The sequence below is a fragment of the Onychomys torridus genome, chromosome 10 (assembly GCF_903995425.1).
Source record: "Onychomys torridus chromosome 10, mOncTor1.1, whole genome shotgun sequence".
Classification (NCBI taxonomy): Eukaryota; Metazoa; Chordata; class Mammalia; order Rodentia; family Cricetidae; genus Onychomys; species Onychomys torridus.
Window position 1 is genome coordinate 39,233,504 of NC_050452.1, and position 26,291 is coordinate 39,259,794.

Below are 26,291 nucleotides of genomic sequence, written 5' to 3' on the forward strand. Positions count from 1 at the left end.
TTCACACGCAGTGTGCTTCCCACAGTTCCTTTCTCTTGATGCTCATCATATTCATGCCTTGTGATGTGTAGTGCAGGGAATGTTGGTTCTAATTTATAAGTGAGAAAAACAGAGGTTCTGAGCTGTAAACTATAACCAGCACCATACTGTTATCAAGGACTTAAATTAACCAAGTATCTTGGAACCCTATTTAGTTTTTTTATTTTATTTTTATTTTTCTGTTTAATCACAATGATTTTTAGCATTCATCTCTATGCTAACAGATGAAGACATTTTTGAGATTTTAATTCTGAGTTGAGTTGAAGAATAGTATATCTAAAGGCTTTCCAAGAAAAATAAATAAATAAAAGAATTGGTCACAGAATCCGGGAAGGGTGAGGTACGGTCCAATGTGGTTCTCTGGTAGTCTCTGCCCTGGTCCATACTAGCTTCCAAAACCATGAGGTAGCAAAGAGAGAGAGCAAGAGCATGCATGAATCCCAGGTATTAAGGGCTACCCAGTGGCCATGCTCCATGGGTAGGTACCTCAAGGTTGTAGGCAGGTGTAACAGCTACTTGATACCTCACTAGGGGCTGTGCTACCTACCATACAGGTCATGCCTCAAACAGCCACCCGCTACACACAGATACTACTGAGCTAGACTTTCTTTACTTCTATAGGGACATTTGATTTTCTTAATTAAGAACAAGGAAAGGAATTTTCAAATTTAAAGTGGAGAATATCATGATTTTACGCTATCTATATTTACTTCGGTTTTGTTTTGAAATGACGAAACGTATTCTATGCATTTTAGATGACAGAGAAAGTCAACCATTTAAGTAGTGTATTTGATACCACCTCCTCCTCTGCTTTGTGACTTGTTCTGTTGTACAACTGAGACTTCCTTCAGTTACTTTATGGCTGAGATTTAAGGCACACATTGCCAGGCCCTCTTAGAATTCAAGTTCTTAAAACAATGCAGGAGAATTTGACAACACATTTTCTTACATAGCAAAGACTGAATACATCCTATAAGAAAAAATAGATTATCTTTGTGTCTTTGTGTTTGTGGTACTCTCGTTCACTTATCAAAGTGTTGTTGAGAACTTATTTTCAGTACTGCATCAGGAACTGGAAAAGAAAAACACACAAAATAGAGTTCCTGATTCCAGGTTGTTTGGTTAGTGGATGGAAGAAGATTAGCTAAAGGATATTAGCGATGTGGGAGGAAGATTTTATTGCAGAGACACATCCATGATGATATAGAAACCAAAAGGGTCTTCCCTTAAGTCAAAGCCAATGAATAAGATGGTGATTTGATATTTGAGATATGTCTTAAATAAATGAGTAGGAATGTTGTGAGCAAAAAGGATGGGCAAAATCATAGCCAGGGGGAATGGAATGTTCAGTAACAGTGAGGAAAGAAAGGGCATAGCATGTCTGGTGATAACTGTTTTAGTGACTGGCAGTGGAGTTACAGATAGAGATATGGTTCAAGGCCTTAATGAGAAGGGGATTGAAGTTCATCTTAATAGAATGAAACTTCAGCTACAGAGCTGACAATCCGGTTCCATGTCCTGGTATCATGACACTGGTAAATCCCTAAGCAAAAGTCTTGCTATTTAATATATCCTATGTATTTTATTTTGGTAAATACTTTCTTCAGTATTATTGACACATATAAAGTTATACATATTTAATGTATATAATCCAGAGAGCTTATACATGAAAATGTCATGGTCATTATTTTCCAGCTTTCTCTTATTCCTTTCCATTATTATGTGTGTTGGAGGTATTCAACATAAACTCCATTCTTTTGACATAATTTATTCATATCACATAGCATTGTTAGTTGCAGACATTATGCTGTGTGGTAGGTTTACTAAAATGTTTACTTTCTAAAGTTATTCTTCTTATTATTAATATGATCTTATTTATATTTTAGAAGAATTTGGCACCTTTGTGAAGCTGAAATATAGGAAAAACCCAGAGGCATTGAGCCAAGGTTAGAGTGACACTTAAGCAGTCCAAAGGAATAACATGATGTTATTAATTAAGAAGATGTAGACAATAGAAAAAAATGAAAGGTAGAGAAAAGACCTAGGAGTTTGGGTAAATATTCATCAAAACTATAGAAAAATAAAAACTAAAGATAATATTTAAGGTAACTTTTCTCTGTTTCTTGAAGTGAATAATGTTGTCATGTTGAATATCAAAAGCAAAATAAACATAATAGAAAAGTTAGGAAAATTGATGGAGTTTAGGTTATGTAGATTTAGATTTTGAAGTTACTTGTAATATCAGGTTTCAGTGCAGTGGATGAATGGGAGTAGTGTATAGAATATAAACAAATAACAGGGCCTGTCAACAAACATGGGAATCATTGGATACCAGGTAATGGAATATATGGATCTAGAATTTACAGAGCAGATAAATTAGTTGGGTGAATGTGGGGTCAGAGGAGAGAATCCTTATGAATTTTAAGTGATAGGGTTTAGATAATTAAATCTGAATAGAATGATTAGAAAATTAGGAAGAAAATTGAATTTCAACATCACATAAACAGGTACATAGAAAGCTAAACATATAATCTTCCACTGAAGTCCAGTCTCAGCTGTCATAGTAAATCCTTTTTTCTATTTTATGGGACTGTTCTAGAAAGAGCTCAGCAGACATAATATGCACTAGAAAAGAATGGAAGACCATTTTGTGCTGGCCAACTATTACTAGGTATACACAATTCCCTGGAATGTGACTGGTTGTTATGGTGCCTTCTGTCTTTTTAGTTTTCTTTCTTTCTTTCTTTTTTCTTTCTTAATTCCTTCCTTCCTTCCTTCCTGGCTGTCTTTTTCTTTCTTTCTTTCTTTCTTTCTTTCTTTCTTTCTTTCTTTCTTTCTTTCTTCCTTCCTTCCTGTCTGTCTGTCTTTTTCTTTCTTCCTTTCTTCCTTCCTTCCTTCCTTCCTCCCTTCCTTCCTTCCTTCCTGGCTGTCTTTTTCTTTCTTTCTTTCTTTCTTTCTTTCTTTCTTTCTTTCTCTCTTTCTCTCTTGCTTTCTTTCTGTTTTCCTTCTTCTTTCCTTCCTTCCATTCTATCTTTCTTGTTTTATAGGGTTTTTATGATCAATTATAATTTTTGTTTGTTGTTTCCCTTTTGTGATAGAGAGATGGAGTTGGGAGAAAGAATGGGAGGGAGCATGAAGTGGAGTGAGTACTGAGGTGGGGAAGAGTTGAGAGAGTGGAAATAATATAATCAAGATATATTGTATGAAAATATCAAATAAAATTTTAAAGAAAGAAAGGGCTAAGGGAAAGAGAATGGAGAAAATAATAAGCTGAGTAATTTATGTTTTAAAATGTATACATATCTGTATAAAAATTTTTGAGGATGAAATTTAAATCAAGATTTATCTACAAAATAAACTGTGGCTTAAAATTGTTAGCATATATTTATTTAATATCAATGTTTTCTTTGTAGTAATAGTATGTTATATTATTAATTCTTTTTAATTACAAACCACTAAAGTGGTTTACATGAAGTGGTTTATATGTTGGATATTTTCCAAACACATACTTTTTTCAGTATTTGTGTGCATAGTGTGTGAGAAACTAAATTACATATAGTCTAGTAAAGATCTGATACATCACTCACTCACTAGTGCACTAAAGAGTTAAAAAAGGAGCAGACTTCTACCTTTCTCTTCTGGTGCTTTGTAGGTGCTTACATATAATGGCACCAATTAGATTTCATTACACTTAACACTTATTTGGTATTGAGCATGTCTCACTCATAATCTGTACTGTAGATGCATATTGTTACTGCCATACAGCTCAGAACATATGTTCTCCATGATAATGATGAATGTGTACCAAATAAACTGGAGGTATTCACATGAACCATGATAATGGATAATTTCTCAGTATTAAACTCACTGCATATTTATACACAATTAGAATAAGGATATATTCTTTTCTAAGCATCAGTACCTATTGTGAGTACAAAAAAGTGAAGCAAAGCTGCACAAAATATTCATGTATAAACGTTTAAATAGGGTATTTTAAAAGTGGAGGTATGTTAAAATAGTTAAGAGAACATTTCAGAAATGGAAACAACACAAGTAAAGAAATGGGCAAAGATCCAGAAAATGATGTGAAATAGTGAAACATGCAGAATAGTAAAATGCATACTGGAAAGAGAGAAAAGTCAGAAGAAATCACTACCCTACAGAAACAGTTAGGAACTTTTGTCAAGTGCACAAGGAATTTTACCCAAGGTAGATGATGTTTGTGGTTACAAATCACTTCTCAACATGAATAAAGTGATTAAAATCATTATAAGTTCCTCCTTCAAAGTAAAACAATCTGGATCCTGCAGCTGCTCAGACCCAAGTAAACACCCAGAGACTTATATTACTTATAAACTCTATGGCCATGGCAAGCTTCTTGCTATCTAGTTCTTATATCTTAAATTAACCCATTTCTACAAATCTATATATTGCCACATGCCTCATGGCTTACTGGTGTCCTTACATCTTGCTTTTCATGCTGGCAGTGGCTGGCAGTGTCTCCTGACTCAGCCTTCCACTTCCACCATTCTCCTTTCTGCTTGTCCCGCCTATACTATGCTTCCTGCCTGACTACTGGCCAATCAGCATTTTATTTATCAATCAAGCAGAGCAACACATTCACAGCATACAAAAAGACATCCCCAGCACATGAGAATGAAGCAAATATGTAAAGAACCAGCTATCCAAATAGTAAGCCGCTTAGGAAATTAGATTATGTACAGAGGCAAGAATATGCAAATACAGTGTAGCAAGGTTTCATCATCATTATCATCATTATAGAATTTATTAAAAGCAATGATCATAGGAAATAGTAATTAATAGTATTTTATAAGTAATTAAAAATAATTCATAGTAATTAATATCTATATTAACAGAAAAAACTCAAATAAATAATCTGAATTATCATATTAGATCAAAGAAATAAGAGAAGAAATAAAAACAGATAATATGAAAGGAAAAGCTTATGTCAACAGAACCAAAAGCTTGTTTCTTTTAAATATGAACACAATTGGCAAATCACCAGACGAAAAGAAAAAAGACCAGAAACGTGAAATTGGTGTAGATTTTATAATCACACTCACAGAATGTAAGCAGACTATAAGAAATTAAATGACAATTTTACAGCAACAAATTAAGTAATGTTGATGGAATAGATTTCTAGAAAAAATACAAATTTACTTAAAAAAAATCTCAGCACATTTAGAGTAAGAAGGTCCGTGAGTAACTAGAACAGAAAAATATCTAGTACCAAACGGAGCCCATGGTGTATTTGACCAAACTTTCATAGATTTTTGCACCAACCATCTTCATGACTAAACAAAGCAACACTGAATTTGAATACCAGTTATTTCTCAGAATTGAGATGCAGAGATATTTTCTCAGGTACATATTTCCAGCTTTGAAAATTACTGATTAAAAGCAAAAGCATGATGTTGCCAGAAATAACAGAAGGATTCATGTTAATGACTTCTAAACTAAGGCTGCATGACTTCCAAAGAAGAGATAGTAGAGATTTTATGGACAATAACTATATAGTAATGAAAAAAAGAACTTGGAAGATAGAAGAGATATTCCAGAGAGATTTATGTAAATATATAAGTTATATGAAATGAATAATGGTTTATTTGTTCAGTAGAGAATATAAGGAAAATGACATTTTACTAAGAGGTCTCTACAAGATTTTCATGGCATAAAATATAGACATGTAGATTTTAAAAGAAACCTGTACAAAATACCCATTTATATAGAGGTGTGATAAAAACATCAATTTATATTTAACTTCAAATCAGCAAATGGTGTCAGTGTTAAGGCTGCCAAATTTGACTCTAAAAACATAAAATGTTATAAATGATTTATGACAAATGTGAAAAATAAAATTGAAAAGTAAAACTTAGAAGCTGGGAAGAGTTAAAAGTCAACAAAATGGTTACCACATAAGCATGAGGACCTGAGCTGAGATCACAGAACTCATGTATGTAAGAAAAGCAAAATAAACACCAAACAAAATAGGATAGTGGCATGCTTATGAATCTCAGCTCTGGAGTAGTGGAAACAGCAGGAGTTCTTGTGGATTGTGCACGGCCAGAATACCTAAATTAGCCAGCACTAGGTCAATGAGAGACCCTGTCTCAAAAAACACGAAGGCCAGGAAGACAACTCAGAGTGCAAGAGAACCTGTTTCGACCTTACAACCTAATGTTCCCTAGACACGTGGTAGAAGTATAGAACCAAATCCTGCAAGTTGTTCTCTGACTCCCAAATGCCCACCATGCTAGCTACACACACACACACACACACACACACACACACACACACACACACACACACACACACACACACACACGCACACACACACACAATAAATGTTTGAACACTTAAATAAAAAAAGAAAATTATTATGGAATGTTACCTAATGTTGTGCTTTGGTCTCCATACACGTACACCTATCCATGCACACCTGCATAAACATCAGTATCAGCATACACATACAAAAACACATGAGAGAGAGACAGAGAGACAGAGAGACAGAGAGACAGAGAGACAGAGAGAAACGAGAGAAATGAGAGAAAGAAAGATCAAATAATACATGATTCACAATATAGATGTGAGGACTAAAAGCATTTCCCTTTCAAATGGTTGCTGCTAAATGGCAAAAGCATTCTTGGCAAAAATTCTAAAAGTTATTCTTTGTAATTAATATAACTCCTCCACATGATGTATGTATACAGGGGCATGTGAAGGACAGGAAATGCACTGAATTTTAACACTGTTCTTAATCAAGAAAAATTTTTATTCATTTTTACATACCAACCACAAATCCCCCACTCTCCCTTCCTCCCACCGTCACCCCATCTTACCTGACAACCCCATTCCCTCCTCTGAAAAGGTAAGGCCTCCCATGGGGAGTCAGCAGAGCCTGGTACATTTAGTTGAGACAGGTCCAAGCCCCTCCCTCTGTATCAAGGCTGTGCAAGGTGTCTCACCATAGGTAGTGGGCTCCAAAAACCAGTTCATGCACCAGGGATGGATCCTTATCCTACTGCTAGGGGGCCTCTTAAGCAGATCAAGCTACACAACTATCTCGCTTATGCAGAGGGCCTGGTCCAGCCCCATGATGCTCCATAGCTCTTGATCTGAAGTTCATGAGCTCCCACTAGCTTGGTTTGGTTGTGTCTGTGGTTTTCCTCATCATAGTCTTGATGCCCCTTGTTTGTAGAATCCCTTATTCCATACGCCATCCTTCTTTCACTGCTGTAGACTTGTATGGGTGTAGCTCACCTAAGTGATACACAGCAGTTAACATAAGCCAAATTTCTATAGTTCTACACTCTCTAAACATTTCACTTAAATTCAGAAACAGGCTTATTGAATTTCTTTTTCTTCCTTTTTTTAACAAAGTAAAATATGAAACAATAAAACAAATGCCATCACATTGAAGTTGGACAAGGCAAACAAACAGAAGGAAAAGATCCCCAAGGAAAGGCACTAAAATCAGAGACCCACTTGATCACACACTACTGTAAAATTACTAAACTGAAAGCTATAATATATATGCAAAGGAGCTGGTGCAGACCTATGTAGGTCCTGTGCTTGCCACTTGCCTCTATTTGAATTTATATGAAATTTGCTCAGTTGATTTGGAGGGCCTTGTTCTCTTGATGCTCTGCATCATTCCAGCTCTTACGCTCATTCTGCCTATTCTTTCACATTGTTCTCTTAGCTCTGAGGGAGGGATTTGGTGGGGACACCCCATTTAGAGATGTGTATTCCAGGGATTTTCTTTTGGGTTATGTCTGCCTGTGAGTCTCTATATTTGTTCCCATCAGCTACAGGAGGAAGCTTTTCTGGTAGTAGTTGAATAAGGCACTGAACTATGAGTGTAGCAAAATACCATTTAAAGTCATTTTATTGTTACTTTAAAAAAACAGTAGTATTTAGTTTTACTCTAGGTCTCTAGGTGGTCTGGTCTCTGGTTCTTGCTCATTCAAGCATTGTCGGGCATGGATTCCATCTCATAGAGTGGGCCTTATGTAAAATCAGACATTGGTTGGCTACTCCCAAAAGTTTTGTGCCACCATTGCTCTAGCATATTTTGTATGTAGGACAGATTGTAGATCCAAAGTATTGTGGCTTGGTTGGTGTTTAAGTTAGAATTTCTGCTTATAGGACATTAAATCATTCCCCCCCCCTCTGGTAAAAAGCTTTGAATAATTTACCTTCTCTAAGGAACAAAACAAAAACTGCAAAAGTTAAGTTCTAACACCCTGGAAGACAGATACCAACTTCTAATATCATTCTATCCATGTATAAAATAAGAAAGCAAAGCCAGTAATAAGTAGACAGAGAATTAAAATTAGAATGTACATTTGTGATAATACAGATTTTCCTTTTTGATACTTTGCCTATTCACTTTGCATTTATACTGGGTAATGTGGAGGCACCCTAGTGTCTTGCATAGATACCAGTCAAAGGGACTGTCCTTGCACCTTCTGATGATAATAATAACACCACTGAATTTTTTTCAGTGCTTATGCCCAATTCATTCACACCAACAAATACTTACTGAGCATCTATTTGTCAGCATTGTTCCAGAGCCTTGGACAAAAACAAATAAGGATGCCTTCATGATGAGGCATTTGCTCTCTCTTGCCAATGTAGGGAAGCACTTGAGAAAACATTTAACCACTTCCTTTAGATGCTATGCTTTCAAAGCCCTCAAAAGTGAATCTTGCACTCATAATACACAACTTTATTTGGTGGTGCAGCATTGTGTGTGTGTGTGTGTGTGTGTGTGTGTGTGTGTGTGTGTGTGTGTGTGTGTGTGTGTGTGTAGCTATTTTGCTGTGGTTTTCAGATGTTTACATTATTTAGAATCCTGTATGAATAAGAAATAATTATGAAACATGACACTGTCCTTCACTCAAAGCTAGACATTTTTTTAGTGTTATGTGTTTATGGAATAATTGTCCTTGTATTTTTTCTTTAATTATATATAGAAAGTCTAAACATAAATCTTTTTCTTTAGAAACTAAACTGGGATAAAGAGACCCATTAGCGTGTAGATGTTTAGTGCAAAAGATGAAATTCACATGCTTAACTGCCTAAAACATTCCAAACATTGTAATGTGTGTATGTATACGGGGAGAATGAGTGTGTGTGTGTGTGTGTGTGTGTGTGTGTGTGTGTGTGTGTATGTGTGTGTGTATGTATGTGTGTGTGTGTAAATATGATAAATATGAGTCCGTATGTATGCTTATTTGTGTGTATTTGCATGTGTGGGTAAAAAGATCAGCCACACTTGATGTGTCCATCCTCTCCTTTCCACCTTGACTGAGACAGGTTTTTGTTTGTTTGTTTGGGTTTTTTTTTTTGTTGTTGTTGTTTTGCCTCTTCACCAAGGTATGCTGGATTAAGGATTCTGTGCCATTAATTCCAGCCCATGCACATATTTGGGGGATCTAATTTCCGATAATCAGGTTTTGCTTTTAGTCATTGGGTCATTTCCACAACACTAGCTTTAAAGAATTTTCAGGGTGTTGTATGTATTTTGAATAAATATGACAGCAAACTCCAAAGGAAATGTTCAAATTGCTTTTTTTTCTTCTTAGTCCTATGGATTTGGTTGGTGGGAATGACTTTTATAGTACAGAATCCACATACAGTTCCTTGAGTGTGCAGAGATGCCCTTTTGTGTACTTGGATTTCAACTAAAGGTTGTTCAAGACCTTTTGTCAGTTAATGAGCTCCTTGCAAATCCCTGTCAAATAATCTTTATTTATCCACCTAATCTGAATTTACAACCAGAGGGTCTGAGAAATTGCCTTGGTGAATAAATATGTATTACGTTATTTTGGCTTTGTTACATTTTATGCTGTTTTCCAGTTGGTTATGTCAAAGCCAAAACTCACAGTTGTTGTTTTGGAGATGGTAAAGTCATGGGGAATGTTTACTCTTGAGATACAGGATATCTTGCTCAGGCCTGGCCATGTAGTTACTGCTGAGTGTCTCTCGCTCCTTTGTGCCTTAGTTTAATCTCTCCATAAAACTGGGCTAGTAGTAACCTCACCCTTATAGATGAGCTTAAGGGAGTTGTAATACACACTCCCATATACATGCCTTTTTGGAACAGTCATTCTGATTCTGGCACAGGATAAATGCTGTGTAAGTATCTTCAGTGGTTATTATCTGATTTCTGACCTAGCTTTTTTCTTCATATGAAGACATATGTAAAGGGCAGTCTGCCCAATTTAGACAGAGTAACAGTAATTACGATTAGACATAATCTTAGAGGAGTCATAAACTTTGAAGGTCTGTCAACAATAGATCTGGGCTGAAATTCAATTTCTTGGGGTTGGTTTTGTTTGCTTGTTTGTTTGTCTTGAAGAGAGTGTCTGAATCCTTTGACAGTCTTTTATTTGGGTGTAATATAGCAGTCATTAATTCAGTTTTAGTTCAGTAGTATAATTCAAGTCAATTCAAGTAGCAATATTCAGTTCAATGCAAGCAATGAAATTCAATCAAGGTGGGAGGGATTTAATTCAACTCAAGTTATTGTCAGCCTCTGTTTACTTCATTCTTACTAGGTGTGGGCCCGTTTAACACCCTGAAGAAGCACCATTTTAGAAATGCAAGCCATCTACTAATGCTATCGTTGAATCTTATTTGTTAGATATAGCTCCCATGTTCTGAACTGATACAATTCTCCTAGGCAAAAGTTGAGTCACAATCAAATAATGAGTTAGGGTGTCTTTTCTATCACCTTGAATGTGGAAGAAGAGGATTCCCCAGAAGGAAAGAAAAGTTGGGGCCTGCTTTGGAGGGGGTACCTATTATGCATCCATATGTTCCATTCTTACATCTCATTCTTACACTGAGCTTGGCCAGGCCTTAGGTTTCAGCTTGAATAAGAACACTGAAACAGCCAAAAGAGGACCTCCTCTTTTCCATGAGAACTGTGTAACTTACACCTTTTCATCCTTGGAATGTTTCTCACTGATTGTATCCTCAAGAAGATGAACCTAATGGACTGGTTGAACTTAAAAATGTTTTCTCTATCCTGACCATGGCATCATCAGTCTTGCTCCATTTCTTTTCTCTATTATGGATGTCACCTCTGATATCTGAAGAGAAATACTTCCTTTAATTTCTGTCTTTCCAACTATGTTAATTTTCTTCCTCCTTTGTAATCCTGAGAATGCCTGGCCCATAATAGATTTTCCACAAATATTTGTTAATACAATTAATTCATTTAAGCTTAGTAAGAGAAAAAAGATGACTATCACATAAGGATAAGAAAATGATCATTGATAGAAGACAATATACTATGAAGTAGAATAATGTAACTACAAATTCTTAAAATTAGTAAGTGTTTTAACTGTAATGTCTAGAATAATTTAGTATACCTGATCCATTGGTTTTCTGAGTACTAACAACAATGAGCTGGGTAATTTAAAGGGCAGGGAAGAATATTCCATATTTCAAAACACTAGGGAACATAAATTGCCAGAGAATAGTTGAAAAGACCAGTGTTTAAAATGCTACTGTGGCCAGGTAGCAGTGGCACACGCTTTAATTCCAGCACACAGGAGGCAGAGCCAGGTGGATATCTGTGAGTCCGAGGCCAGCCTGGTCTACAGACCAAGATCCAGGACAGGCACCAAAACTACATAGAGAAACCCTGTCTTGAAAAAAACAAAAGAAAACAAAATGTTACTGTGCAGCCTGTGTTTCAATGGATGAAGAATTGAATACACATATAAAGAGGCATCTTAGGTGATACTTTTCTAACATATTAAGATAATTCTATTCAAATAACTGTGATGCAATAAGATGAATGGAAGGTAAATGAAAGGGAATTTTATGTTACCAGTTTTATAGTATAAAGTGACTAACTCCAATACGATAATAAATAAGCAAGTGGTAAATGACTGTGCATAGTTAAGTGGTGGGTATACACCAGTAATGAAGAGAGCCTGTATCAGTTTGACTTGATTGCTAGCTAGAAAAATCCATTTAATTTCTGTATACTCTAGGTTTGTTGTTGCACTGTAAGTGGATACAAACACATGCTAAATCCATTAGCAGAATGCTAAGAGGAAACATGAAATAATGAATGCAAGACCTACTTATATTTCCTGTATCTGAATATATACAATTTTTGTAAAGGAATATAGGTCATTAAGGGTGCTGATTTGCAATAGCTAACAAACATATGTATATATATATATACATGGCATATGAACATATATATATATATATGGCATATATATGTTCATTTATATGAGTTTGGATGATAACATTTTTACTATAGGGAAAATAAGATTTGTTAAAATGTAGAGGGACTCATATCCATGCATGAGAAACCCTTGGCTGAAATCTAGTTGAAGAGTCCCCTGCAGACTTACAATTTATTTACCACAGTCTCAACACTGTGTTGCTCACCTTACCCAGCTTATTTTCCTGGCTAGGACCCATGGGCATATTAATTTAAAGACTGTAGGTGAGGGCAGGCAAAGATAGGAAAGATCACTGTAGAAGCCTAAGGCAAAACAAACAATGCCAACAAGGGTAGCTCGTATGCAAATGTTAGATGAGTAACGACTTTGGTCAATAACGACTTCGGTCTATGCAGCTAAAGAGATGGGGAAGTCTTAGTAGGAAAAACGATTATTTTCACTGCAATCCACAAGAAGGTAGGTGTCAGAGGGAGTATAATGTGTGGATGGTGGCAGGGTATGAAAATAATGAGCAAGAAGACGAAACATGGCAGAGTTTATTCCCAATCTCCATTTTCCAAGAGCCACCGGCTGCACAGTGCTAACAGGCAGCATACCTGGCATCTCTGAATTGACTTTGGCACAAGGCAGCACATGCTAATCAGATGCAAGCTGCCAGCCCACCAGCCGCCTTCCTCCCTGCTGCTGTCACAGTCTCATCCCAGCCATCCCACTGCCAATCAGGAAAGCGACTGAAGCAAAACACAGTAATAAGCTATGGCAAGGAAAATTAGAGAGCCTTCTGAGTTCTAGTTCAGGCTGGGATGATTTGTCAGTAATAATAGGAAGCCCACCTAAGCTTTGTTAATATAAATGAAATATTCTCATTTTTCAGTAAGGGCATAAGAAGGTGATTAAAGTATATGCTGTTGTTTAGTTGGTCAACTTTGTACTAATTTTGAGATCTTGAAAAGGGCTTGTAAATATTAACTTAATATAGTCATAATCATTTAAGACATTTAAGCCACTCCCATTTGTAGTTCAAAAACAATATTAAAAACAGCAGTGTATGAACAACTAGTTGATAGCATATGCTGAGCTAGGTATGTCAAATTTATTTGTTGTTTAATTCTGACAACAATTTCCTAGTTAGGACAGCAACATTGCCTTCCTATTTTCAGACAAGAAAAGTGATCCACAAAACAAGCTATTCAGAGAGAGGGTCTATAACTGGTGTAACCTTGCTCTAACTCCTTTTCCGCGATCAAACATTAGGTCAACACCAAAGTGGCAATTTACATATTCTTTTTTTTTTTTTTTTTGAGAATTGTGTTTACTAAAATCATGTCAAACATGAGGCCAACACTAAAATCTAAATTCTCATCATCACTGTTTGCTGTCAGCAGATGAATTTTGAGGAGTTTTCTGTGTCTTACACTATAACTGAAATTTTACTGTTACTGGACCAAGATTATTATAACAAAGTAAGTGTTTAACATTCTCATCTCTTCTGTCCAAATCGTATAGTTTGCATCTTAAAGCAAAAGTACTGCAGTTAAGCCATCTCTCAGCATGTCACTACTCATAGTTGCATCATTACAGTCTCTAGAAAGTCAGTATATTCTGAACATAATTTGCCAGTTGTCCTAAACACATTCTAAAAACATTCACCCAATATTTTGCGTTGGGAATCCTCTATGAACTATTTATAATATTATAGAGTGCATGAGGAAGATTGCAGGCATTGAAGATTTTTCTGTCTGTCTTTTTGTTTGTTTTATTGAGCCAGGCTTTGTTATGAAGAGCAGGTAAGCCATGAAGCATACATTCTCCTGCTTTGGCTTCCCAAAGTTTACTATCATCCTGATTTCTCCTTTGGCTTTAATTTGACTTCGGTTTTGAAATGCAGCTTTCATTTTCAGCACTTACACTTGAAGTTATGATGTAGAGAACAATAGATTCTCTACTTTGATTCTTCCACTGCTTTATAGGTACATGCCATGATTATTGTGTGATATATTTACTTTTATTACAACAATCTTTTGAATGTGCATTTTTAGGTTTTAATTTTAAAAATTAAAAAAGCTACTAGTGATGTTCACAGTGTTTTTTTTTTATCATTTCAAGGAAATAGTTTCTAATTGGATCATCTTTGTGATAAAACATTTTCTAATGTATTATTCATCACAAAAAAACATAATGTTTCCAAGCTAAGTCACCTTAGGGAGTTATAAAAAGTCTCCCAAATGATTAACATTTCCACATTCACCCTGCATTTTGTGGCAATGCAATTTACAAGAATGAAATAGAAAATAGATTTGATAGCAGTGGGGAGTTTGTACAGAAAAGGGCTTTCTTTGTTGGTCTGCTGTTCTTTTATTGTCTTATTGTCATAGTGCCAAATGTATTATTTTATCTTCAACTCAAGAAATCACAGTGTTACTGTGAACCTTAGCAGCAGTCAAGCCACATTTGCCTGTAGTAAATAAAGGAGAACAGGTGTCTCGGGCATCTGCATTTGACTCTTCCTACATCCCGTCTTCCTTTAATGTGGGTGGTCCTTAACAAGCCTCAGATCAGAAATCCTGAGATTAGATATGAGCCATGCTACATTTTTGGAAATTACCTTTTTGATGAGGTACATTAGAAATTGACAGGTTATGTTTGTAAGAGTTTGGTCTTAAATGATAATGACAAAGCAAGATCCACTTGATAGCAACTGGTTATATAATTATGCCTAACTAATTAAAGAGCTGAATCATATTCTTTGAGACATTGAAGGACAGAGTAATTTCGATACAAATATCAAGTATTTAATGAATCCAGAATTACAGATCTACTTTGAAAAGATTCTCAGGTTTGGAGAGACAATAGAAGAATGGAGAGGAGACCAGGCTTTACATTCCCCTTTCTGGTGATCCAAGCTAAATTCTTTCTCCAAGTAGAAAATATATAACTAAAAAATATAATGCCTGGTTCTTTTTGGCAGCCATTTATATAGTTCAATGTTCTTGGTTTTTTTCTCAGTCTACCACTAGATGGGACTCTTACATCCTTACTTTGCATTCTCTGCGTCTTTATCCACCACTTGTCTAGGGGGTCTAAAGGAGCATCATAAACAAACAACAGAAGCTACTGAAATCTGAAATAGACAAATTCTACATGAGGTATTTGCATTTGTCATTGAAAGTCTATAAAATATCTACTATAATCCTCATTGTAGAGGTAAAGTCGATGAAGTACAAATAGAAAGGGGGAAGAGAGAAGGAGAGCTTTATAGTTGTTAGGTAAGTGTAAATGCCAGTACCTAACCACAGCCCAAGAAAGCATCAGTTCCATTTCTCGTGTGGAAAAGTTGACTGTGGATTAGCTGCAGATGCTGTGCAAAAGCCATCATTTTATGTAACTTAAAATTATGTTTATATTTTTGAGGTAATTAACCTATGTAAGTTCTCAGAAGCAGGTAGGAGAAGCAAAAACCCATTTCCCTTCAATAACCAATTTTTTTCTCTAAGTATAGGCATTTCCCAAGCAGTTAAAACCATTCTATGAATTCTATGTCTGTGATGTAGAAACCTTAGAGGCTTCACCAGTAAAATGTAAGGTTAGAGAAATGATATTAATATGTTATCAACCTATAAATTATTTTGAAGGAAAATGCCCTTTTAAATTCTTGGCAAAGAGTGTGGAGTTTCAAGTCAGGCTGTCTGAATTTGTGTCTTAAGTCACAGTACTGCTTGATGGTACTGTGATTTTCAGTAGGATTCTTAAGTTCAATTTGCTTCAGTTTTCTTGTCTATACATTATACTAACTGCATCAGTTAATGCATTAAAGATAATCTCAGAGGGTGTATCAATGTTTCATTAAGGAATAAAAGCAAGCAAGTAAACAACAAACAAAAATTTGACTAAGAATTTTGAATTTTCCCATGTGCCTTCCATCTGTCTGTGGTTACTGGACTATATCTATAAACTCTCATCTCCCTTTCTCTTTCTCTCCATGCACCCCCATGTGTGTGTGCTTACATGCATATGAGTGTGTGTGTGTGTGTGTGTGTGTGTGTGTGTGTGTATTACACAGTGAATTCTGGGAAAAGCAAGTCTTCAGGTTTTATTTATTTCCAAATGTATGCACCATGTTTACAGATTTCTACATTTCCATGCACAGATGTAGGTGCCTCTGTTTTAAGTATTATATTTATTTATTCATTCATTCAATCTAAGGGAGTTATGCTTGCCAGGCACTGTGATGGTTTTTTCAGCTGCAATGCTGAGCAAAAAATGAGATACCTGTCTTCAGAGACTTAGCAGTCTTAGGTAAGGGACAGATAAAGAAACTCAGCACATTTGGTTAATTATGCTATGATAATATGAAAAATACTCTCTGGTAATACAGAAAGCCCTCACAGCAGAATTGGAGAACCACCCCCCATTCACAATAATGTACCTTGAGGCTATGCTAGTATCTGAGTTCCCAAATTACCCTGAATCTATATGTGTATGATTGTACCTCCAGTTTCAAATTCACTGTGCACAAATTTCATTCCATTTTTGAAAGTCTTTTAATGTCTTACAAATTTAAAAGTTAATACCATCATAGATGTTAAATTGACTTAAGTAATATATCTTTAGGGGCGTATTAGTACTAGTATAATTTTGTTAAAAGTTGTGATAAAAGTATTAAAATAAATTTATGGTCAATGGTTTCTTACAAAGTGTTATCAAGGCATTTGGGGCTTGCAGTGAGGATGAGGCAAGTTTATTGATTAAATGAGAATAATGGTAATAACACTTTGATTTCTTGAATTTTCCTTTTTTTTTGGATTAAAATTTAAAACAGCACAGGAAAAGCTATCACATACCAAACTTCTAACAATATTATGATTCACTGAAATTCTGAAATTGCGTTTTACATGCTTTCACAGGCTGCCTCATCAGATTAAGATATCATTACACCGTGGCCTACTAGAATATCCGAGTTTCCTACTTAAATTTTCTGGCCAAAGTCAGATGTTTGTGAATTTCCCTTATCATTACAGCATAAATTAGCATACTCTTTCATTCTCAAATGTTGCCTGTATTATATTGGCTTATTACTTTCATAAGCTTTTATTCAGCTTTTTGAATTACAAGTCAGTAACAAATACCTAGAACAAAATTAAAAAAAAAAAAACAAAACAAAACAAAAACAAAAACAAACCTCCCAGATATAAATGATAGGCATCTGACTAATAATAGGGTCTCATTTTTAAAGTCATGTGTTAATGTTATGGAGGTTGAACTACAAATTTCCATTCTGACATCTGCTGAACTTGTAATCTGTGTTTCCTATTCTTACAACAAACTGAAACTGAACAAAATGAAGACGAAGGCGTCTCATTGCAGTCACAAATGAACCAAGACAACAGGGAAAGTGACATTCCAAATTGTAAAGAAACAGGCAAACTCACGGTGACACAGCCAAGCACTCTTACCTGGAAGAGAAGCTGTGGGAGCCATATGCTGGTTGGCACATTTTCATAGTCATTCAGATGAATTGCCTGGAACTGAATCTGTGTGAGTATGAGAATGAGACACTTAACAAGCTGCAGTCTTACTGCACATCACATGTTTATCAACTATAATTAAGAATCTTTATTAGATACTCAAGAAAGATCTGAGAAATATGGTCAGGGTCAGTGCAACAAATCATTTTGAACCTTGTCCAGAACCATCATTCAGAGCAAAAACTTCAGAAGAACAGGCTTTCTTGAATAGGAATTCTCCTGGTGGTAGAAATGGAATTTTCTTTATCCATTCCATCTATCTTTACTTAACCCAACATTGGGGACAACTCATAGCTATGATGATCAGGGCTTCATGGAAACAAACATACTATGAATGCTGTAGCAAGTTAAGCAGCTAGGAAAATGGAAAAAACAACATTTGTGACTGTTGTCACCTGGGACAAAGGTTCGCTAGAAGTGAAATGTAGTGAGGAGTTCATAAACTAGAGCCCTGTCTTTACCTTCCCATCACACCATCACTGGACTCCAGCAATATATCTGTGGTTTACATACAAAAGAACTGAAAGATACAGACTTTCTCTGAAAAGGAATATTAAAGGAATTGAAAATCTATAAGATAGATAAATGGAACACTTAGGAATTCATCTCAAGTGGTACATATATCTATACCAGGCATTATTGGGATAACATAGCAAACATTAAACTTTAGAAATTAGCATGAATCTTATACTACAAGTCTACCTCAGTTCCTATTCCCCAATGCATTACAGTTTTCCATAACAACATAATTTCATGATATGACAGAAGGTAAAATAAAAACAGATACAAAAGTGACAAAGCCAACACTAAATCCATGATATAGTTGTTAGAATTTCTGGATGAGAAGTGTAAACTATGTTTGATACAGACATTAATATTTAATGGATTTTATGGTAAACATAATGGACAAGGAAGTGCTGGATAATGCACAGAGAGGGATGTAACTAAGTAATAATCAAAAGGAAACATGGATTTCATTGTGTGCATGCATGAATTCCCAAGGGCAAAGAGAAAATTAAATGTAACAATGGGAAGCATTGGAATTAAAACACAGTATGGAAACAGAATTCAAGGAATGGTTTCAGCAGGAAGCTGTCTAAAGAAAAGACTGGTGAGTTTCCATGTATAGGTCATTGTAAAGTTACCAAAGTGTTATTTGAACATAAATATAAAGTGAAACACTAGTTGGAGCATCCTAGAATCATTACAACTTCAGCATATATTAAATATTCATAATTGGAACATAAGAAAAAGAGGAAAGTAAGATTGATATAAAATAAGCATTTGAAATAATAATGCCCAAGAAATTGCGAATATCAATTACAGACCAAATCACAGAAACTAACTCAGGAAGGTCCGAGAGCATCAATAAGTACAAATTTATAATAACTTCGGGAGGCCTTGAATTTGAACCAGCTTGATCTCTAAATACGTTCTGGACCATGGAAGACTACATAGAAAGACATTTAGCCAAAAAAAAAAATCTACCTATATATTAAAAACTACACCAAGCAAAGGCATTCATAAAATCTTGGTGTGGTGTATTGAAGAAGGAAAATGATAACAAAACCCAAAATTATCGACATGATTATTGAGAAAGTTTCTGAAGTAGTCTTGAAATTGAGCTCTGATGCCATGGCCTTGCTTGAAATCACCACTTTATCTTTTCTTCCCTGAGTCCTTCTTGCCATTTCTCCTGAATGCCTGGTTTCTGTGTTCTTGAGTCTTGCACATGTTATTTACTCATCTAGTTGATTTTTTAAAAATATCATTTTACTCCCTACCACCCATTTCTCTCCAGTAGTCTTGCCAATCCTGCTGGTCTAGACAGTCTGCCCTATTATTGGTTATCAAGTTATCAAGCACCTTGCCCAGTTGTAGTGTAGGAAACTTTTGTGTTCTTACTTTTTAATGTCTCTAGGAAAATGCATCTGACTTTTCTCCAAAATGTCCAGAAAGTGGGGATTCCCTCACAAAAGAAGAGATAGCCTTTTGATATTGTACTAATAAATATATGATTTTCCATTCTAGATCACTAGGGGAGCAGATTAAATAAACAATTATTTATTCAATAACTGTGTAATAGGTTACTACATTCCACTAAGCACCTTTTTGCATTTTGGAGAGAAGGCAGATAGGCTGTAATCTATACAGGTAAATAGGGTATAGGCTTGTTAAAATGAATAGGCAAAACGAGAAGACAGGAGATAACCGACAGAGGTAAGGACAGGTCAAAGATGACCTCAAGGAAAAGAGTGCAAGGACTGTACACCCTGCCCAAAGCATATGGCTACTCTATAGAGCAAGAGTGTTTGCTATTGGTTAACATGTGTGCTCACACGGGCCTACAGTAGTAGACTTCAGTTAGTATTAAATGATAATTCATTACATGAGTTTTCAAAATACAAAAGAAGGGAATGTGTACTGGAGGAAAGAATTCAGTTCAAGTGAAAGAATGCACATTTACCCAAACTGATGAAATATTTATGCCTCTGCACTTGAATTTAAAATCTGAAATTGGTGTCATTTAGATTGTGGACACTTTTCATGAAAAGTGTTTGGGTCTGGAAATTAGCTATGGATGTAGTAATTGTGAGACATACTCATATAAACCAGAAGAATAACTTGTCATCTCTGCAATCAGGTTGTGGCTGTACAAGCTGTAAGCAACACTTTCTAGATCATAATTGCTTCTGTGTTCTCACAAAGTTTGAATTAGGAGAGTATGAAGTAACTAGGTTTTATAACAAAGATGAATGTCTAAGTTATACCTAACATATAGAAGCCTCAACGTTTTATTGGACAGGTGTAGAGGAATTGTTAGTTACAATTGTAACCTTTTTCAATATGGTAGAAATGTATTCTAAATATTATTATATTTGAGAAAGAGTTGAGTATTGTTTTGTCCACAGTGATAAAAAGACAGAAACAAACATTTTTTTTTTTTTAATCAGACTCTTGTTTCTGCCATTTCTAGCAATAACCAGCAGGTGGTATCAAACAATGTTACATTTCTCCTATTGCACTTTTTCCTTCTGATAATTGACACTTCTCTTTCTTAGCTCCTACTACACACACCAACCCTCCTCTCTCCCCCTTCTCACTTTCTACTCCCTCCCTGTCCTTCTGTCTTACTGTCTCTGTCCTTCTGTCTATGCTTCTCCCTTTTTTTCTCTCTCTTTCACACACACACACACACACACACACACACACACACACTCGCCGCACAGGTCATTTTAGATTATTATTTAATTTCTTGAATTCACTTACAAGCTGTTATTTTTTCTTCACAAGTACAGTGTATATTTCGAAAATAGGGGGGTCAGGTTCACATTTTGCTCATTGGATTTCAATAGCAATATTTTGGAAAGCACAATTTTAAAACCTTACTTTAAAAAACCTGCTTAAAACAAAAGGAGCAGTGAAGAAAATTCTCCAAGGTCACAGGTTGCAACTCAGACCTGGCAGTGGCGACTTGTCCTTGTGTGGTGTTGAAAACACTCTCTCTGATTTGACTTTCTTCATTCAGCACATATTTCATCCCAGCACTTATGGTTGCCTTGCTTAGAGACCGTTGGCACAGATGCCAGGAGTAAAATACCAAATAAGCATAGCAGGGTTTGTTACGATTCAAATTGTTACATAAATGGAAACCACCTTATACAAGAAGCAGGGGTTAGATGTGTCCTTTGTCATCAGCATTACTCACATATTTCACACATCTGCAGGTATTTTAAATGATTAAGCACTTTAGGGTTTCTTGACTTTATGTTTTACTGAGAAAGATGTAGTTCTCCTAGGAAGATGTACTGCAGAGGTCACACCAATGTGAGAAAGAGGAATGCTGAAGCAATGTTTGGGAACAGTCATTTAGAAAGTGCATGATGAGCTCGCAAGATGCCATTGTTGGAAGACACTGCAAAGTTTTTGAGTTTTCCAGATAAGTGCACCACATCTTAATGTTCAGCTCTTTCTGTTTACGTTGTAATGAGAACCATCTGGGCTGAACCATTAGATACAAAAGCTGGCATATGAAAATCATCTCCTCCCAGTGAAAGGGGAAAAGGGAGAGGTGGAGGGAGGTCAGGAGGAAGGCACTTTACAGATGAAGTTAGCACCATCCTTGTCAGATTAAAAAATCTTTTGACAGCAAATAGGTACATGGGGGCAGATATGAACATGGTGAAAAGCTAATGGATGCGCAGAAGATTCTTATTGAATCTGCTGTCACAATGTACTCAGTTCCATGAAGGGACCTGACACTAGTTTTAAGCTCTGAGTACAAGCTTTGAAAGAAAACTGAGCTTATGATCCTTGATCATTTGAATGATACTTACTTTATAAAAATTAATGAAAATATAATTATATCACTTTTCCCTTTCCTTCCATCCCTCCAACCCGTCAAAATTCCCCTCCCTTCAAGCATTCTCATACACACCTCCAACTCCCTCATAATTCGATGGCCTCTTTTCCTTTAATTATGTGGTTACATACACATATATGTGTGTGCCTGATGGTGTGTGTGTGTTTGTGTGTGTGTGTGTGTGCATGTGTGTATAAATACAACAAGTTCTTGAATTCATACAGTGTGATTTATGTGTATAGGATTTCATGGTTGACCATTCTGCATCAGACAACCAACTAGGGCTCATCCCTAGGGAAATCTAATTTTCCCTCAATCAGCGGTCCTTAGTTTCCTATAGTTATTTCATCTTATAATGTCAAAACCAGGACATTGTCATTGCCTAGGTCGTGTTTAGGTGGCTGTGTGGTCGAGGTCTTGTAGGTATAGCTTCCTTTTCACCCAATGTGTCTTCCACAGTGCAGACAAAGGTACTTGCAGATGCAGTGAACACATGCATACAACACATACACACAACACATACACACACACACACACACACACACACACCGATTTACATACACAAAAGAATAAGCATTGTATACATTTTTTGGTGAGTCCCTGTAAGACTCCTCTAAAGGTGTGTATTGGATTTTCCAACTCCAAACTTCCCTGATGTCAAAGCTGAAATCTGATGACTGGGGATATCCACTGAAGTTATTTACAGGCAGAGGCTTAGGTGTTTAGACTTCCTTAAGGCAACAAGAAATATATGGAGCAAACTATAAAGGGAAGGCTGGAGAATGAGCTGTACATAATAATTATGAAAAGCACTGACATATTTCTTGGAGTCTATAAAGGCCACAATTAGGCCAAGTTTACAATATGCGCTTAGGAGACCTGAGCCAAACTCTAATGTTCTCACTTTTGCTTGACCTTAAGAGTTCACACAAGCCAAACAATGTATGCCAGAGTAGAATCATTGGTTCCTCTTTGAATGTTGACAAAAACAGTGTTTATGTGTAGTAAACTATACACAGAGCTGCTTAGGAAAGATTAGATTGTTTCTGCTTTTAGGCATTTAAGTGAGACTCTGTGCCTTCATAATATAGATGTTTACAGAGTTAACAAACAGACCTCTGTGGTCCCAAACTAAGTTGTGAATACAAATGCATGCATGGTATTAAGACAGTACATTAAAAACAAAAAGAAGCACAGCTGGTGTTTCACGTGAGAGAGGTACTCAACATTATTAACATTCCACAATTGTGAATAACTATGGAGATCAGAAGACACTGGGATCTCATATTCAGTGTGTTGAAAAACTGTCACCCTATAATTCTAACCAATCAAAACTAATATTAGAAAACTATGTAAAGATCAAGTATTCTTATCAGAGTAATGACAAAATAATAAAAAGGGTGAAAACATGGAAATAAATATATGTATGATGTGCCAGATTTTATCCTCAGCCTCTACTTAACTTGAGATATACAAAAGCAGAGTAAATATTGTGATTAGTAGAATTTGAGAAGAGTGTCATTAACCTGAATGAAAAGATGCTGGATAATAACACAAGTCCACCGAAGGAAGGAGCAACTGTGAAGATTACTCTATGACAAAATGTAAAAGAGAGTTTAAATATATTTTTCTTTAGTATCTTGATTTACTCAGATTCTGAAGTTAAATATGCAATGTGAGAGCTATATATACATGTGAAATAAGCGTAAAGGTATAATGGTATAATTTTTGATGGCGTTATAGTAAGCTAAAATGTGTATGCTGTTGATATTTAGTTAGCATTAATCTAAATTATGCTATTATAAATTTTAGTGCCCAAGAAAACCACTATGAAAATAGTGCAAGATACAATGTTTAAAAGTATCAGGTTATTCTCTGTTTCTTTTAACAAAACAGGTGTTCATATACTTTATAGATGAGGAGCATTCATTTTTTTTCTCTCTTTCTCCATCTGGGTCTTGCACTTTCTTTCTTCAATCTCCCCTTCTCTTACTTCCTGTATCTTTGCTCTCTCACTCTCTTTCCTTGCTGGCTTGCCCTCAGAGACTCACATTACCTTAATGTGAATTACCTTCACATATTTTGTGAATGAAATACTAGTGATAGTATAATGGTGAAACAAAAAATAGAGTAGTAGAAAAAATCGGCATTCAAAAAGATTTAAAAAATCCATTAAGTTTTAGGTAGCTTGATCACGAATAAAAGAGAGAGCTCTCAGATATCCAAAAGCAGTTGGGGCTGGCTCACTATGCTGATGTATGAACTCTGTCTAGATGTGGTTTTCTGTGATGGACTCCATTTGTTGTAAAGAGTGGCTTCTTTGATGAGGGGTGGTAGGTACACTTATCTGTGGATAAAAGGATAAGATTTCAAATGCAGTAAGGAATTATTCTGGACTAGCAAGGTGGTAGTAGTAGAGTCTTTTCTAATGTTCATGACTTAACTAGTCCTGGGAAGATAACTAGGTTTTCAGTACCAGGCACGATTTCCCTCCAGTTAAGTTCAATTAGCAACTATTTGTTATCACCAACTTCTGAACCCCACTATTGCTCCTCTACCCCCATCCTGCCACGCTAGTCATTGCTGTGCTTTGTAGGCATTGGAGCTGGGTCGGACTTTGAGTTTCTTCCCTCCTCTAGCACCTTTCATGGTATTTTCTGGAGCCATAGAAGCTAGGCTGCAGGAAAGAGGCTCTTTAGGTCAGATCCAGTTCAAATCATCCAAGTCCTATGTCTTAAGCAATGTGTTTTCAGCTCAACTGACATACCTTGTGTGTGTGTGTGTGTGTGTGTGTGTGCCTCTTTGTGCAAGGGAGAAACTACTAGTGACTACAGGAAAAATGCACTGTTGTATGCTGACAGTTTGGAAACTTTAAATGGGCCAATTTCTAGAAAAAAAATAGTTGTTCAAATTAATGTAGTACCATAAACAAACTTATAGCAAATAAAGCTATCAACTTTGGAATGAAAAACTTCCAACCAATCAAAGTTCAGTGTCAAATGGCATGTCAAGTGCGTTCTACCAAATAATGAAGGATTGCCATTAATCATTCAGACACTCCCTATTTACTTCTATAGGTATATTATCAAGAGAGCACAATAAAACAAGGAATAACTAAGCAACACACATAATCTTTAAAAATTTAGATATAATTCTCTTAACAGAATACAAGAAAACCTAACCAGGCATGCTTTAAAATAATTCAGCATCCTGGCTACAATTTATCATAGAAATGCAAGGCTGGCTTGACATAAAACTCAGCCATTACAATGAAGATTATTACTGGCAATTGAAAAAAAAACTGCTATTATCTTAGTAGATAAGTAACTTTTAACAAAATAAAAATGTTTTGTTGTAAAAATGTCACCAAAAAACTTGCAATAGCAGAGAATTTCGTCAGCCTTTTATAAAGCATCTAACAAAAACTACAGATAACATATATTTATAGGAAAACGACAAATCTTTTCTTTTTAATATTATAAACAAGACATTTTTAATTTTACTAATTCCTTAAATATTGTACTGTTTCTTATCAGAAAAATTAGAGAAGAAAAGCAAAAGGCATGCAAAAAGGAAGAAAAGAAGTAAAACTGTATTTGTTTATAATGTAATTTTATATATAAATACATCAATAATGAACAACATGAAATATTAGAGCTATTAAAGATATTCATCAAATTTGTTGAGTACAAAATGAAAATGCAGATTTGTTTCTGTTATGCCACAAGTGAATGATTTAAATAATGTTAAAATCATTACATTTGTATTAGCAAAGAAGTAAATGAAAAACCAGTAAGTAAATTAAAGGTTTGAATGATATGTTCACTGTAACCTAGTAGCTGCTAGTAGATTCTGTGGGAGGATCAACATTCTTTTCAGTTATATAGCTACTGAGTAAACCACCATGTTCTAAGGGATAGTTTCATGCCCGTGGTCACACAGATGGCCTTGGTTAAATTCAGTGAGTGACAAAACAAAACAAAAGGAAGTCTTGTAGGCAGGATGTCTTTTCACTCTTGTGTATTGTATTGTAGGCATATGAATACACACAGTTATACATTTGGATGTATCCATTTGTCCATTTGAACAAAAATATGGAAAGAAAATATCCATCAGTATAAAACC

The 26,291-nt window shown here is 35.6% G+C and overlaps 1 protein-coding gene across 5 annotated transcripts in view; it reads left to right on the forward strand.

The window, feature by feature from the left end:
• Positions 1-26,291, forward strand: part of Gabra2 (gamma-aminobutyric acid type A receptor subunit alpha2) — a 130,967-nt gene that overhangs the window by 88,755 nt on the left and 15,921 nt on the right. The gene's annotated exons all lie outside the window — the stretch shown is intronic.